The 16,443-nt window shown below is 46.4% G+C and overlaps 1 protein-coding gene and 1 long non-coding RNA gene across 2 annotated transcripts in view; one reads left to right on the top strand and one right to left on the bottom strand.

The window, feature by feature from the left end:
* The window catches only part of Kctd6 (potassium channel tetramerization domain containing 6), a 39,628-nt gene that overhangs the window by 6,781 nt on the left and 16,404 nt on the right, over positions 1-16,443 (top strand). The window lies entirely within an intron of this gene.
* LOC104875540 lies at positions 4,161-5,940 on the bottom strand. The gene is made up of 3 exons (XR_784097.3): positions 5,629-5,940; positions 5,105-5,234; positions 4,161-4,231 (listed from the first exon to the last, which is right to left on the bottom strand). It is a non-coding gene; the product is annotated as an uncharacterized LOC104875540 (long non-coding RNA).

Consider the following 16,443-nt stretch of genomic DNA (forward strand, 5'->3'; position numbering starts at 1 on the left):
AAAAAAAAAAAAAAAAAGAATAAAAGTGGATCTGAACGTGTTACTTTGGGGTTTTTTGTAAAATTATTTCTTACATGCTGAATTAGTCTGGATCTTTTTGATTAAGAGTACACACTTTCTGTTGTAAAATATGTTTCTTAAAAAGCTGATAGGATTATTTTTGTGATGGAACTGTGTTATAGATTAATATATTTCAGATAGTTAAAAATAGCGCTTTTAGTTTAGAATGAATATGCACCTAATTTTTTATGAAATTAAATTCATGAATCTTAAATTGTATACTAGTGTGTGAAATATCTTGTTACTGCTTTTATTTAGCAGACTGTGGACTCTGATAAAAGATTTAAATTGTGAAATAAAAAAAGCGAATGAAGGGAAATCTGAGAATGATCGCAGTGTTAGCATCTACTGAGCAGGTTCTCTGTGCTTGACACACACCGGGTGCTTCACGTACATCTTGTTTAATTCAACACTCTCACTACCCCGCTCGGAAGCAGTTATTATTGTTAATACACACCTTTAGAGAGATGATATGCTCGCAATTCTGATTGGGGATGTTGCCCAGATGGTATGCGCAGTTGAAAGTGTGCAAAGACTTTATATATGAGTCTACATCACATCATTCAGGCAAGCTAATATCAAGCAAACGTGGCAAACGGTAACAGTAGGTGTGTTAGTTCCTTTTGTCGCTGAGACAAAATACTGGGCACCCAAAGTTAAAAGGGAAAGGGCTGATTCAGCTCACATAATAGGCTGGCTCCAGGGCAGGATGGCGCGGCAGAGGGGCATCACCGAGGAGAAACAGCTCCTGGCGCCCATGTGGCAGCAAAAGCAACAAGGGATTTAACGGCGTCTTTCAGGCCTTTTTATCTCATCCAGACTACGGGGATAGGTCGGTGCCAAACCAGTCAGTGCGCTGAGTTAGTAACCGCACTCCTAATCCCAGCCAGCCCCCTCTGACCGCGTGAGCTTTGAGGGGACATCCAGACAAAAGACATAACAGCTGGGGAACCCGGGTGGTGAGTATGTGGGCATTCATTGCACTGTGCTCCCAACTTTTCAGTTTGAAAGTTTTTCAGAAAAGTTAAGGGAGGGCGAGGGATGTAACAATGGCGCGGCACCTGCCTGGCAAGTGCAAGGTTCTGAGGTCCTAAGTTTGATCCCCGGTACTTGGGGGAAAAGTTAAGGAGGAGAAGTGAGTCCCCCCTCGGCCCCATCTGCTTTCTGGGGTTCCCCTCCCGGGAAGCCAGCGCTGACCCTGGCCTCCTGCTCGTCCTTCCAGGGGTACTCGGCTTACGCGGGTGACTGCATGCACGCATGCGCATGCGCGGGTCCGTTTGCTAGTTCTGGAGTTTCATTGATAGCCTTTTTTTTCACACTTTTCTAATGAGTTTTTATTATTAGTTAAGCCACGCTTAAGGGTCCCAGGGTAGGGGCCACCATATACTCACGTCCCCCTTCACCACCGTGGGATAGGGCAGAGGACAGAGGACACCTAACTTGCTCAGCGTCGCCCCAGGTGGAAACCCGGGATCTGGGGCAGAGGGACTTGTACAATTCTCGCCCACAGGGACACCCCTTGCCATTGCCGTGGGGTTGTCTGCCAGAGACACCTCTGAAGCAGCGCAGCGTTGAATTTTGGTTTTGAATGCTTTAGAAGTATGGCTGTTTAGAAAAAGCCATTGAGGTGAAGTCCCACGTGATCGTTGTCAAGTGACAGAGGTTACAGGTTGACTATTGCTTAAATCTCGGGGCAAGAAGTATTTTAGATTTTGCAATTTCCCCCCAGATTTTGGAATATTTGCATATACATAATGATCTTGGGGATAACTCCTAAATCCAAACCAGAAATTCCTTTGCGTTTCCTGTACAATTTAGAGCCTGAAGGTCATTTTATGCAGGACTTTTTGCACATCTGTGTTTTGACTGCAAAGAGTTTGGGATTCGGGATTTGAGATTTTTTGGATTAGGGGTTGCTCTACCTGTATTTTGTTGCCCTAGGGTTACCCATAGAGGGCGCCCTCTTGGCTTGACTGCGGCCTTGCTGCAGAAGCTGAGGGAACCTCTGGTAAGGCTGTTAACCTGTGACTCCTGGGATAGTTGTGTGGCTTCCAAAAGTATCAACACTTATGTTCTCCGGCCTCAGCCATTTTTCTGTGAGCTGCAAAACACACAAGGAGCTTACAAAGGCTTTGCAGTAGCAAAGGCTGGAAAAGGGAAAGGTTGCTGAAGAGGGTAAATAAAACGCCCCATTTCCAGACAGAAGAGACACCTCTTCCCATCCCAACTATTTTGATGCTGATTACCTGATGAGCTAAGATTTTTACACGAAAGGAAACTAATTTTGTTTAATATATTAGCACTGATTGTATATCACTGGAGTGGGAAGATATCTCTGTGAATCAATCATAATACTAGTCTTTCCCTATGTATAGTTATTTCTTTACTTATTTATTTGGAAACAGGGTCCCACTCTGTAGTTCAGGCTGGACTTGAACTGGCAATCCTCCTGCCTCAGCCTCCCAAGTGCTGGGATTACAGGCATAAGCCACCATGACTGGCTAGTTATATTTAGGGAGACAAGATTTCTCCACATTATTTCTGGATTTGTATAATAAAATATTAAAACAGTGACTGTGGCCCTATCATCATCATCATCATCATCATTATTATTATTTGGTGTTTTGAGACAGGGTCTTGACATGTAGTTCAGGCTGTTCTTGAATTCACAATGATCTTCCTGCCTCAGTTTCCCAAATTCTAGGATTATAGGTGTGCACCACCATACCTGGCAGTGTGGTCCTTTTAAACATATTTGCATCATACTAGTATATAAAAGACTTGTTTAGCCTAGTAGAAATATTGTTTTTATTAATGTTGAATGTGTATAGTAACTTGAAGTAGACTAAGGTTTTTTGCCATTTAGTCGATGTATATAGATACCTATTTTCAGAATTTTGAGATGCTTAAAAAATTTGTGTATTGCTTTAAAATATAGCTTAAATTAGCAAAAAACCATAGCTGTTAACATCAATTTTGTCCCTTGAAGGAATTTGTACTGCAAAGTCACACACAAAGTGGACAAAAATTCATGGCAACTACTTGTAATGATACCTAGAATAACAAAAAGGGAAATGTTTAGGGGTTTGGGTCTGGGCTGAAACGCATATGGTACACTTCTAAAATGGAAGATGATGAAGACAGAAAGCATAAGAAAGCTTTCTGCTTATGAAAGGGATACCCACCTTTTGACTTCACAAGAGTTTCTGCAGAGTGCTTATAAAGGGAGATCTGAGAAACTGGTCACAAGCCCCAGTACAGGAGGGGGTGGAAATCAGGTAATACTTTCAACCACAATTTTATTTTTTGGACCAGTTTCTTTTATTTATTTCTTTGTACATTTTGGATGTACACAAATGGTCACGCTCATCAGAGGGGATTTGTAGCTGTGCATGACGTATCTTCCTGCTTTTTTCCCCATTGCCCTCCCTCCCTTCAACCCCTCTTCGCCTCCTTGTTTACAAAAGCTTCGTTTCCATTTCTTTTCCTCCTCCCTTGTTCTCTTTCTCATTTGAACATTTTCTTCCCGTTTCCCAGTATCTTTTATACATTTTCGTCCTTATTTACACTTTCGGTTTCTCACACCAGACAATTTTATTTTTTTGTAAACTTTCATTTGTGAAATAGTGATTCTCGGAAGATTAACAAACGTGGTACAGAGAGGCCCTCTGTTCCCTTCACCTGGTTTCCCCTGGACCTTCCATTTCCTATACCTCCAGTACCAGGAAACTGACCTTGGTACAAGGTGTGTGTGGCACTCTGTGTGCTGTTATCACAAGTGTGGCTTTGGCATTGGCTGGTCGCCACCCCAGGGAAGACACAGACCTCTCCCTTCACCACAGAGGTCTCCTGGGCCTCCCCACTGAAGCCACTCTGGTCCTCTCAGACTGCCTGCCCCTCACCCTGGCAACCATTAATCAGCTGTTCATTTCTGTAATTGTGTCATTTCGAGATATTCTATGCAAGGAATCCTGCAGTATGAGATGGGTCTTCGCCGCTCAGTGTAATACCCTTAACATTCACGCAAGTTGTTGCTCGTGTGAGCAGTTGCTCCCTCTTCCTCATTGAGTTGTACGTATTCCACGGTGTAGATGTATCACAGTTTCTCATCAGTCCCGTGTTGTTGGATCTTTGGGCTGTTTTCAGTTTGGAGCTGTTACAAATGAAGCCACTGTGAACAATCACATACAGGTTTTCGTGTGAACATAAGTTTTCATTTTTCTGGGATAAATGCCCAGGTTGTAGGATAAGTGTGTGCTTATTTTTTGAGAAACGGCCAAATTGTTTTCCAGAATGCTGCACCCTTTTACATTTCCAACCACAGTTTTCTTTTTATATAGAATGTTGCCGACTAATGTTAACACAGTGGCACTAGGCCAAGGCACGTGAGAGTCTGAGACACTTTTCTTTTCTAGAGAAATTTAATATATATTAGATGAGGGGAAAAAAAAAAAGCAGGTCAATATGAATCTCTTTGCTGGCCCACAAGGTTCCACATTTTACTTCTTATTTATTTATTTATTTATTTATTGGTACCGGGGATTGAACTCGGGTCCTTGCGCTTGCAAGGCAGGCCACCGAACCGCTGAGCTAAATCCCTGGCCCTTTACTTCTTATTTTGTATGAATGATTCTTCCATCACCTTTTCTTTAAGTTTTTTTTTTTTAATTTTTATTTTGAGAAAGGGTCTTGCTAATTACTAAGTTGCCCAGGCTGGGCTCAAACTTGCTGTCTTTCTGCCTCAGCCTCCTGGATTACAGGTGTACGCCACCATGCCTGATTCAGTCTAACCTTTTTTTTAGAAGTTGCAGTGAACAGCACATGACACAGGCCACCTGACTGTACCTTTCATCTACTGTGACCCAGGCTGCCTCTGAAGCTCAGTCCTGTTCTGGAATGTTCTGCTCACACATTTGGAATAGTAAGGTCACTGAGGGACATTAGAGTCATTTCAGAACCATCTACAGAGGGATCTTGCCCCTGCACACCCCACCCTCAGCGCCCAGCTTTAGTTGTTAGAGCACAGGGGCGAGGCCACACTCACCTGTGTTAGGAGACCAGGCTCCCGGGCCACTGCCCTGTTCAGTTACTCAGCCTGTGTTTCCTCACTTGCACGTTGAGAGCACAGGTAACGGAAACAACCAGCAGGATCCCCTCACAGGGCCTGTCAGTCACTGTGCAGACAGATATGGTACTGAACAATGTGGCCTTAAAGTGCCCCAAAGAGAAAGTGTAAGTACATTGCTCAGCCCGGATCTCCGGCATGTGGCTAGCTTAAAAGACATGTTTTTGGCATTTCAGTCAAACTCAATACTTGTTTATGGTCTTGGATGGAATAGAGAGGAGCCAATGTTGCACATTTTGCTTACTATTATATATGTACCTTTTCTCTTTATGCTGCTGAGGGTTGAAGCCAGGATTTTACACATGCTAGGCAAGCGCTCTACCCCTGAGCTACATCCCCAACCCTGATCTAGCACATTCTTCATTGTAGTCAGGCATTAAATATCAGATTGCTAAGAGCTGCGCTGGCTTCATCTTGTCCCTAACGTCAAGTCAGTTACTCACCAAATGCATTCATTTTTTGCTTAAAGCCTGGGATTTAATTTCTGAACTTCATATCTTGAACATCAGATTCAGGAAGGGTCTCTTGCTTAAGAGTCACTTGCATAAAACTCTGAAGAAAGATGCTGCTTATAAACTTACAAAATGTCACTTGCTGAGTATTTGAAGGTTGATATATTACCAAAAGACTCCCACAATAATAAAGGATAATTTCATTGTTTATAAAAGTCAATGCATTTCATAAATACTTAATCAGAAACATAAAATATAGCAGGGGAAAAACCCTTAGAGGAAACTAATTTTTAAATTCGTAAAAAGGCTGGGGAAATAGTTCAGTAGTAAAGTACTTGCCTAGCACATTCAAGACCCTGAACAGATCCTCCAAAAATAAGGCAGCTGAATGAATCCAAAAGTACTGAGAAGTCTAAACTCGAAGCCAGTTGTTCATTACACAGATTAGTTAATAACTGAACTTGGCACCTGGCAAACTGCTTGTGAGGTTCACGGCTCTGGTCAGGAGAGTGTTTGGGGGCAGAACCAATATGGCAGCCAAGGCAGACTGGAGCATGTGGGAAAGGAAAAACAATTTTCCTCAATCCTTGTAAATTCTTAGTTGGAACGGAGTTCCAAGTTCTAACAGGCAGGTTAACAAGAGAAAGATAAAAGTTTATTGACGTACATATTTCACATATCCACAGGGGGTATTTAGGGAGTGAGTAGTTCTCAAAGAGGTGGCTTTGAATTCAGCTGATTTAACATTTTCGAAAAAGAACAGTACATTTTTTGAAGGTAAAAAGACAGGACTTTGAGTCCTAGTTGCTAGCCAGTAAAGCTTGTCCACAGAGAGTCCTCCTGTGCCATCTGAAGGGCTACAGTCATCTTGAAGGGAGAGAATGGGGGACAGGACACCTCTTGTTTCCGCAAATCTGTGTCCTGCTTTCAGGCAAGCAGAGTGAGGGCAGAGAGCTTTCCTGCACCTGCTTTCTTGTCCACTGCCTGCAGCTCTATTGTCCTTGCTGGGGGCTCTTTGGGGGAGTCATACTCTGATCTCTCGTGGGCATTACTATAGGGTGGGGTGAGAATGTCCTTCTGGCTGAACGCAGGTCACACCTCCTGCTTTTGAGAGGGAATCTGGAGCCCCTCTGATGTCCACAGGGGAAGTTGGGGTGCTACTCCTCACTAGGACCCAGATAACCACAATGGGCTCCAAGCAGTAACCACCAATACCGACTGCGGTGAATGAACAGACTCATCGGGTAACATGGGCTGCAGTCACCAGGCATCAAACACTCAGAAATCTGTTGCCAGAAATTACTCAACCTCTGGACAGCCCAAGTTTCTGATGCAAAAAATGCCCCTGTCAGCCAGGTACTGTAAGACCACCAGGGATCTTAACCAAACGTTCCGAAGAACTACGGATCAGAGACAGCAAAAGAACATCCCAGAGGAACCGAACGAGCTGCACCGAGAATGGTGTTAAACAGACCTTTATTAGTCTGGACAGACGGCCCCTCCAAGCATCGCCTTGGAGAGATCCCAAGCCCAGAGTACAAGAGGGTTTTATACGTTTCTAGATGGGGCGGAAGCAAGCAAAATGACAGAAGCCAAATGTGGTGGTTCGAAGAAAGGAACAGAACGTATAGTTTGCACATGATGAGGCTGACGTTTCTGTGACCAAGTACAGAGCTGTGGTTAATCTCTATAGGAATGCCATTTCCGTGACAAAGTGTAGGGCTATGGTTAATCTTTACGGGAATCGTCTGTCTCTTTTACCTGGAATGTTCCCACTTGGTGTTTGTTCCTGACCATTGTCCTGAGTAAACGCGGACTTTTTAGTGACCTTGGGCCTTTCTCGTTCTCTCAAGAGGGCGAGCTTAACCTTCAACTCAGATGGCGTCCATGCTGGCACTTTATGCCTGACAGTATGGCGGTGCAAGTCTGTAGTCCTCGCACTCTGGGAGGCTGAGGTACAAATATCACAAGTTCGAGCCCAGTTTGGGCAACTTAGCAAAACCCTATCTCAAAATAAAAATGCTCCCCTCCCCCATGCTGCTGGAACGGCCTGAGATGGTAGCCAGGGTCTCCGGAAGCTGAGATTTCTGGAGATTTCACTGCTGTCAGTGCTCCTCAAGTTTCTGACCTTTCCTGGGGCTGTACTGGAGATCAGGAGTACCTTTTTTTTTTTTTCCTGCTTGGACGCTCGAAGACAGCCCAGACTTTGCAATAACAAAGGTTAATATTCTGTCATCTCGCAGATCCATCTCCCCAGGCTCTCCAAAAGTAAATGTTATGGTGCTGAAAACACTGGAGTCTGGGTTCCGGTTCACTGGAGAGCCGCTCACCTCTCAGAGTGTACCCTGGGAGCCCCAGCCTCCTCTGTGGCCTGAACCTTCATAAACTTGGCTTTAGGCTGTCAGCACCGATTTAAAGAGATTTGCTTTGTTCCTTGGCTGCTGAGAAAGAACTGACATTCACAGCAGGGTCTGGGGGGTTAACAGTGAAACCTGAGCTGGCTTCTTCCTCCCTCGGAGGGGCAGAGTGAGTCAGATGTTTGCACAGAAGGCTATGGTGTCAAATCCACACATTCACAGGCCTTCTGCCTTTGCCACTTTAAACCAGGAAGGTGTGCAGCATAACAGTTTTAATTGCTAAACCCTAGCTGCCAACCCCAGTCTCTAGATTTTGCAAGCATTGAGTGTGAACAGCTGTGAGCAGTGGTAGTTTTCTGCCAGGTGGGTTTATTTGTCCCCTTGCTCATCTTTTGCTTCCTTGGGTGAGCCCAGGTCCACAGCAGGGCCTGTTGGCTGCAGGGCCTTCTCTCCCCGGTCAGAGGCCACGGCCTCTCCTGAAGACTTAGCTTCATCCCTGCTCCTCGCTGAGCTCTATGGAGCTTGTGTCCATCCCTGCACCTCCTGCGGACTGTGTGACCGCTCAGAATCCTCATACCCACTGGAGCCTTTCCCTGGGCACTTTCCCATCCCCTCAACACAGGCACAGACCTAGTTCCTGCGGCCCTGCGGACTGGGGTAAGGCCAAGGGAAGGGAGGGGTGAGTCCCCTCTGGGTCATCGGTTTCGGGGCTGGCTGAAGGATCTGTTGGTCCTGCCTGTGTGGCCTGTTGGCTCCGGGTTCCACTGTGGCTCTCCTGCCATCCCAGCCCTGATGGGACAGCTCCCATGCTGGTTGTACCTCCATCCACGGGCTTCCACGCTCTGGAGCACGTTCTCAGTCAGCTCCCTCCCTGGCTGGAAAGGAAGGAGAGAAGAGATCAGGAAGCAGCCATGGTGAGGATTAACACCTTCTAGCAGGTGCCAGGCCTGTGGCCAGCTCTCCCTTTTACGCCAGCTCTGTGTTTGGGGGGTGGGTTGGGTTGTAGACATCTTTTGCAAAAGGAGTTAAAAAATGATAACATAGTATTCTCTAGTATCTGTTGAGTTCAAACTGGACTTGGCACTTTTGGATGAAGTATTAATATTGTTTTCCTTTTACAGCTCAGAAAACTGAGGCTCCGTAAGATAAGAAACTTTGTTCATGGTCACGAAGCAGGTGATGAGAGCTGGGACTTGAATCCCAGGCTTCCTGATTCTAGAGTCCAAAGCTGTAGTTAGAACCTCACTCTGTCTTATATACTTAAAAAATGCTGGTGCTATAAACCTGCTGGGGTATTTTAGAGTTATATGTTTATACTCATTCTCATCTTGGCTTGTATTTTATTCTCTAGTCCTGCCCAGCTCTCCGTGGGACTATAAAACACAGCACCCAGCAGTTTGCCCAGCTGCCAGGCCTGAGTTACAAGCTCAGTACATACTTGGCAACTGATTGATTATGCATTGCACAAATTATTTTGCATTCTCCTGTATGTGAATCCAATGTGGGTTTTTCTTTCAGAAAAAGAAGGACATTGTTGGCAGCATTGTACTGTAAAAATAAAGTCCTTTTAGTTCTACTTAAGAAAAAAAAAGTTATGTACTGAGACTCCAACTCTTCCTTCATTTTGGTCTCCCAGACAGCTCTCAGTCTAATTTGCCCAGGGTGGAAGCCCCTGCAGGGTTTGGGCATGACAGACAGACTGACAGACAGACAGACAGACCGACCTTGGTTTTAAATCTCCGACACGTGCTGTCTTTGTGACCTGGACTGGTCACATAGCTCTCTGAACCTCTGTTTCCTCCTTATAAAATAAGAGCAATAATAGAACCTTCTTTAGGGATGGTGGAAAGGTCAACAAGCATTCAATGTTTACTTCCAATCTGTTAATTAGGTCAACCTTGTCAGACTGTTTTATCGAGTTAAACTTTATTCTTAAGATTCTTCTGTAAACACCTTAAGTATAGCATGCCTTTGGATGAAATTAGGAATCCATGTGTACTGATACAGTGTAGAGCTGGTACTGTATATCAGTAAGTAAGACGTTTTCAGTTGTGAGGAAGAGAAAAGGCTGACTCAGATGACCCAGACAATAAGAAAATATATCTCCTGAAGGTATGATTCAGCGCTCAACCATGGCAGTTAAGACCCAGATTTTCCCATCTCTTTTTCAGCTTCCTGTGAGAGCAGGGTGCAGGTTCACTAGGGCCACAGGTGAGAACCTGAATGGACCCAGCAACACCCCGGAGGGGCCTCCTAGCATGGCGAAGATGTTCAAGGCGCCAGGTGAACTTGTGAAATTGTGGGTAGTACTAAACCCTGGGTAACCTATGGTTTTTTCCTGTATGTAGTACCTGTGAAAAGTCTGACTGAGGAATTAGACACTAAGAGATTAACAGCAGTAACTAATAATAGAACAATTATAACAGTCACTTGTAATAAGAGTTGTGACAGTGTGGGCTCTCTCAGAATATCTTACTGAACTGAGATGTTAGCGCCTCAGTATACGATTTTCTTCCCCTTAAGTTGAGTGCTTTTAGCTTTGCACTTACAGGAAGCACTTTTTGGCACATCAGAATTGCTAATGCGTTCTTTGGGGGCCACCATAATAAACTATGGGTTGCCTGAACACAGGCACCACAGCACCGCAATGGTCATGTGATCACCAAGATGGCTGCCGAGTGACTAGCCGGTGGACAGCAAATCCATTGCACAGCAGGACCATTCATGACTCCGGCAGGTCAGGGCAGGGTGGCGCAAGATTTTATAACACTGTTAAGAATGTCTGCAATTTAAAACGTATGAGGTGCTTACTTCTGGAATTTTCCATGGAATATTTTCAGCCATGGTTGACTGTAGGTAACTGAAGCTGCTGAGTGTGACAGCTTGGATAAGGGGGAGTACTGTTCTGCGAGGGGCAGAGTGGGGGCCTTTTATTTCAGTGTCCTCTCTGTAGGAGCCAGAAAATCTTCCCTGGAAAGTTCCCTTCAGATCTATCCTCACATTTTAATGAGCAGAACTGGGTCACATGCTAGAGTCTAATGGAATCAGTAAGATGGAATTAAACCAATTAGGATTTATTTGTGAGCTAGGGATGAGGTGACCTTTTCCTAAGTCATGTTGGGGAGGATGTTTCCGCAAACAAAATCCAGGATATATCAGCAAAGAAAAGTGGTCTCCTCTTCACCCTGTTGCCTGGGAACGGGAAGGCCAAAGGCGCAATCTCTGACACTGGACGGGCAGGGCTGATAGGCGTTTATTAGTTATGTGTGCTCAGGGGAGGAGGCCACAATATGCCCACGGTGGCTGTGCTTGGGGACAGAGCAAATATCCAGGGTCTTTGGGAGGCAGGCTTCGGAGTAACCAAGTGGGCGAGGTGCCCTGTGGTTCTCATGGAAGGGAGCTGGCTGGAATAACAGTGTGGCCTTGCTTCTCCTGTGGGCGCCCCTGCTACTCAGGATGAGCAGAAACTGTGCCTGACAGGCTGATTGGCAAGGGACCAGCGTAGGGACAGATCTTGTGGCTAGGCCAATTTTACCAGATGTCAAGGCAACATGGAATATATTGAACTATAATTCTAGGGGATACATAAGGCAACCTCCCCTCCTGCTTTCCACCAGCCAGCCAGCCACCCAACCATCCTCATCCACCCACCCAGCCACCATCCATCCATCCACCCATCCTTTTGGCTCTGTTCTGTACCTCCGCTTCCCTCAAACGATTGGGGCAGCTTCAACATTTGGACCCCCTCTCCCGCCCTGCACTCCGGCTGGGCTGAGGACGGAACCCAGAGCCTTGTACGTGCTAAGCAAGCACCACATCTCTTTTTTTATGGTGTGTACTGCAAAGTTGTTTGTAGGTGGTCAGCATTGGAGTTGGTCCTTGCCAACTCTTCACCCTTTTCAACTCTGTGCTAGTTTGTAGGTCAACCCGTCAACCCTGGAGTATGCTTTCCTCAGTTTTGCTTCGGACTTTGCCAGAATCCCCCTCTCCCCTTTTCTTCTGTGCCTGTCGAAATTCTGCCTGCCCTTGGGCCAAACCCTTCAGCGTGTAAACACTTTCGCTCACCTCTCAGAGCTCTGGTTCCTGTTGCTGGCCCAAGGCTGTTGTGGCAGCTGCAGCACCTAAGTGTGTGCCCACCCTCAACTATGTGTCTCCGGGCACCTGGGGGCCTTCCTGTCCTGCTCTACAGTTTCTGCTTCTCCTCTTTCTTTCTTTCCTCGCTAATTTCATCTCTAAGTCTCTGAAGGCCCGCGCCCTGTCCTCCACACTCCTACACCCCCACTGTTGCCTGGGTTGGAAGGAGGAGCCCAGCCCTCAGTCAGCTTAACTCACCAAATTCCTTTAAGAAATATTTTTAATGTTAATACATAAAACAGTTAGAATAGAATCTGTAAATGAACATTTACCTAGCATCTAGCACACAGGGATGGCACTCGATAAAAAAGAGTTGAAATAGTCAATACAATATCTCGGTGGACTTAGACTACTGATTGTTACTTTTTTAAGGCTGTGTATTAATGGCTATGCAGAGAATTTCCAGGCTCCCAGAAGTTGTTTCTCTCTCTGGATCTAAGTATATGATTTTACTAGCTTCGGCCATTTGCATACAATCTTTCTCTCTTTTTTTTGTTATCCATGTACTATCTGTGTTTTAGTAATATATTTCCTTACATCGATTAATTTTTAAATCTTCTCTAGATCTAAGCAATAAATATCTATGACATCCTGGGCTTGAGCTGCGAGTTTTGGAGATTTTAGTCTATGAAAGGTTTGCCCTATGGCTTTTGGACCTCTGGGCCTTCAGGAAACCTTCTAGCTCTAAAGGATAGTATGGATACTTAGAGCAGATGCATTTTATGGCTTGTAAATTGTACATCAAAGAGGAAGGAGGAGGAAGAGAGAAGGGAAAGAAGGGGAAGGGGAAATGAGCCAGGAAGGGGCAGAAAGGGGCTTCTGGAATAACATATTGTTACGTTTCTTGATCTCTGCGTTGGTTAACAGGCTATGTTCGCTTTGTGAAAGTCCACGAAGCTGTTTGCTTATGCTTGGTGCATATTTCTACATGATGTTGCATTATGATAATAACATTTACTAGAAACAATTCTGTCGATATGAGAACACCATTTCCCTCCAGTTATGACTTAAGTATTTAATGATACTGAAAGTTGTTTCTTTCCTGTTTATTAGTTTGTACAATTACATCACTCTGCCCACTTAGTTTTACGATGTTAGGAATTTAAATTTTGTGTAGCTTAGTACAGAGTTATAAAAAGATATATTTCCTGCAATCACACATGTGCCGCAAGAACATCACAGGACACCATTGTTGCTTAATCATTCGCAGCAGTTATCAACATGGAAAGTATCCAGTGTGCAACCAAAATAAATGGAAGTTTTAAGAGGCCTTGTTGGACCAATCGAGTCATCAATCTCAAAAAGTCTTCTCTCTCTCAGCCCAGTTCTCCTGCTGCCTGCCAGAGTTTCGATTCTATATTTATCTTCTCAAATCAGCAGTACAGCAATTAGTTATTATAATAAGAGCTACCAATTTATTGTGTGCTGACTTCATGCCAGGCACTGCATTATTGGATTTTTCCATACTTCAGGGTCTCATTTCATTGTCCCAGCAGCCCTGAAAAAGAGCTGTGTGTTCCATTTTACAGCTGAGGAAACTGAGGCTGGGAGTGTTCCAAATGGGCCGGTCCTCTGGTGCTGGTCAGCAGCAGAGCCTGAGAGCGGGCTTGGGTTCCACTCAGTCGTCTTGGACCTGACGTCGGTAGCAGGAAATAAGTGACACCCGTGAGATGCTGCTGAATCCCTGAGTGTGGCTCTTCACATAGTTACTACAGTAACTGCACTACGCGATGCTTTCGTTGTTTGCTGAGATTTCAACGGATCCACTGTTAGCCCTTGGCGTATGGAACCTCCATTGCCATCGACTTATCCCAAGGGATATTTTGGTGGGCTTAGAATAGCTTTCTAGCTTTGTCATGCAGCCTTTTATCCCACAAGCTCTTGGAACGTTCAGGTCCCGTGCTGTGGCAGCTTCACAGATATTATCAATCGCACCTGGTGTAAGACATAGGAGCTCTAAAGGGTGACATAGAGGGGGGAAAAGGATCCCTTTTCTTTTGCCCTTCTGTAGCAAAAGATAAAATAGCTAGAAAAAAACCTGCACATTTACTTCATCTAAGCTTTATATGATGTGGGAGCCTTCATAAGAAAACAGACCTAAAGAAATAGTTAAAGCTGGTTGTTTTTATACCAGATTTGATGAAGAGTGGGTAGTTGTGGGAAAGTGTGATAGGACAAGGTCTGGTTGCTTCGGCTCCCTCCCAGCTCCCCTCCATCTTTGAGGGGTCCGCACGCCACTCCTCTGGGTGTGCAGGGGGCTCTCTTCTCACAGGAAGAGCCTATGCCTAGCTTCAGGGGACGGCCACAGGGTCCTTCCTCCTCCTGCCGTCTCTCAAATTCTTTGAGCTTAAAATATTCAGCATGCCAAGGCACTATATTTAGGGGTAGCGCGTCCTAAATTCCATCAGAACACAACCATATTTCAGACAGTCATGTAGACCCGTGGACAAAGCGATGCAGTCGAGGAGCGGGCAGTGCGGGGGTCCCCTCGCTGTGCCGAGGAAAAGGTACTCATCTAGGACGGAAGAAGTGTAGGAAGGGAGGCCTTGGCCCTGGGGGCCGTGGAGGGGCTTGGCAGAACCACTGAGAGGGTGGGGGGGCTCCGCTTGTGCTCAACTAGCCAAACACATGCTGGGTAGTGGCTCAGAGCAGGACGGGGCAGGAGGGCCAACCGAGGCCCAAACGTGTGACTGCTGAGCGTCGGAGAGGGGTGCCCGGCATCAAGGGAGGGAGGAGAACTTGAGCCCGGAGCTCTCATGAACCTTTTACAGCCCAGCCGGGCAGCTTTTATCCTAGACTCTCAGGCCAGTAAACTTTTCACAGGTGACCTATGGAGACGTTCATGCGGCCAGAGACAGAAGCCAGAGCTTCTGAGTCCGGGGCCAGTTTAAGATGCAGCCTCTCTAATTACGAATCATAATAGTGAAAAGGACAGGACTTCCAAGGCCTTTTTCTCAACAGTGGTGAGAACCAGATTCCTTCCCCTGGTCCGTAGCTCCCAGCAGAATTCTGGAAGCTAATGAAAGAGACGGTCATAAACATCAGGTAATTAGGAACCTTATAAAAGAGAAGAGCAACCTTGTCAGACTTCCTTCAGCGTCTCCGTGGCTGGAAGAGGAGGACGTGTTAGAAACTGCTGGCTGCAGGGGTCACTTCTGCCAGAGGGTCAGGGAAGGGGCTGCTTAGGAATGTGTTTCTGAATTGGGGAAACCAGGGAGTAAAGAGCAAGGGGAGACCGTTTAAATGTTCCTAGAAAACATCAGGTGGTGCAACCAGTGACCAAGGACCACAGGAGACTCAATGGAGGGACACAGAGACAGAAGGAGGCAGAAACAAACAGAGGCAACGCCCACCACGGCGGGGTGGGGGACTGAGCAGAGAGGTTTCCCCTGCAGGTTTGGGGCTTGGCCGGAAGCCCCCGTGAGGGCTGTGGTTGGAAGAGTTCAGCAGAGGCTGGGGCTGCATCAGCCGTGCAGTGGGCTGCTTTAGGGCTTCCGCCCTGGGGTCCCGGGGGCCCCTCCAGCTGGGGCGGGGCTCTGGGCGGTCACGTGAATGGCCCCCCATATGACTAAGTATAGGTTCGGCAGCCAGGTGCCCTGCTTGGCTTCCCTCGCAGCTGAGCCCCGTCTCTTTTAGGGGTGCCTCCCTCGCATCACCCCTCCATCTCTGTCCTGGGCACAGACTCCCACCTTGAACCCCAGGCGGCCTCTCCTCCTGGTCCTGTTTTGAAAAAGCCCCCAAAGGACCCAGGCTCCGCAGTAACCCTCACTCCCTGGGGCCGGGGTGGGTGGGGTTTCTAACCCACAAGGGCAAAGCGGGGACCACAGGTGGCCTGGGGGGGCTCTCCTCACACTCCCTTCACCCCAGACACTCATCTCTAGTCCGGCTTTTCCTGGCAACACTCCCTTGGCCAGCTCTTTCCCATCTTACCTGCTGCTCTTTCTGCCTTGCTGCTTGACTCCTCTGCTCTGCAAATCTGACTGGCCGACTCCCGTCTGGCAAGATCGTCCTGAGTGAAGACTGACATAAGAAACTCTCACCAGCAGATCGCAGTCTAGCAGGCAATGGACAATTTCAAAACAGAGGGAGGGTTTGTGTTCAGTGGGGACAAGTGAGGGGAACTCAGGGATAGGGGGCGTAGGGCTAGCAGGGTGGGGTGGAGGCCAGGACCCACTTCTCCTCTTCACCTGGGCCATCCTTGCACTGGGTAAATCACCAAGAAACTCAGAGAAGAAGGGACTTGTTCCTGATAGGGTTACCAGGTAAAATGCCTTCCCATCCCTTTTTTTTTTTTTTTTTTTTTTTTTTTTTTTTT

The sequence above is a fragment of the Fukomys damarensis genome, unplaced genomic scaffold (genome assembly GCF_012274545.1).
Source record: "Fukomys damarensis isolate Sample0158 unplaced genomic scaffold, DMR_v1.0_HiC HiC_scaffold_28, whole genome shotgun sequence".
Lineage (NCBI taxonomy): Eukaryota > Metazoa > Chordata > Mammalia > Rodentia > Bathyergidae > Fukomys > Fukomys damarensis.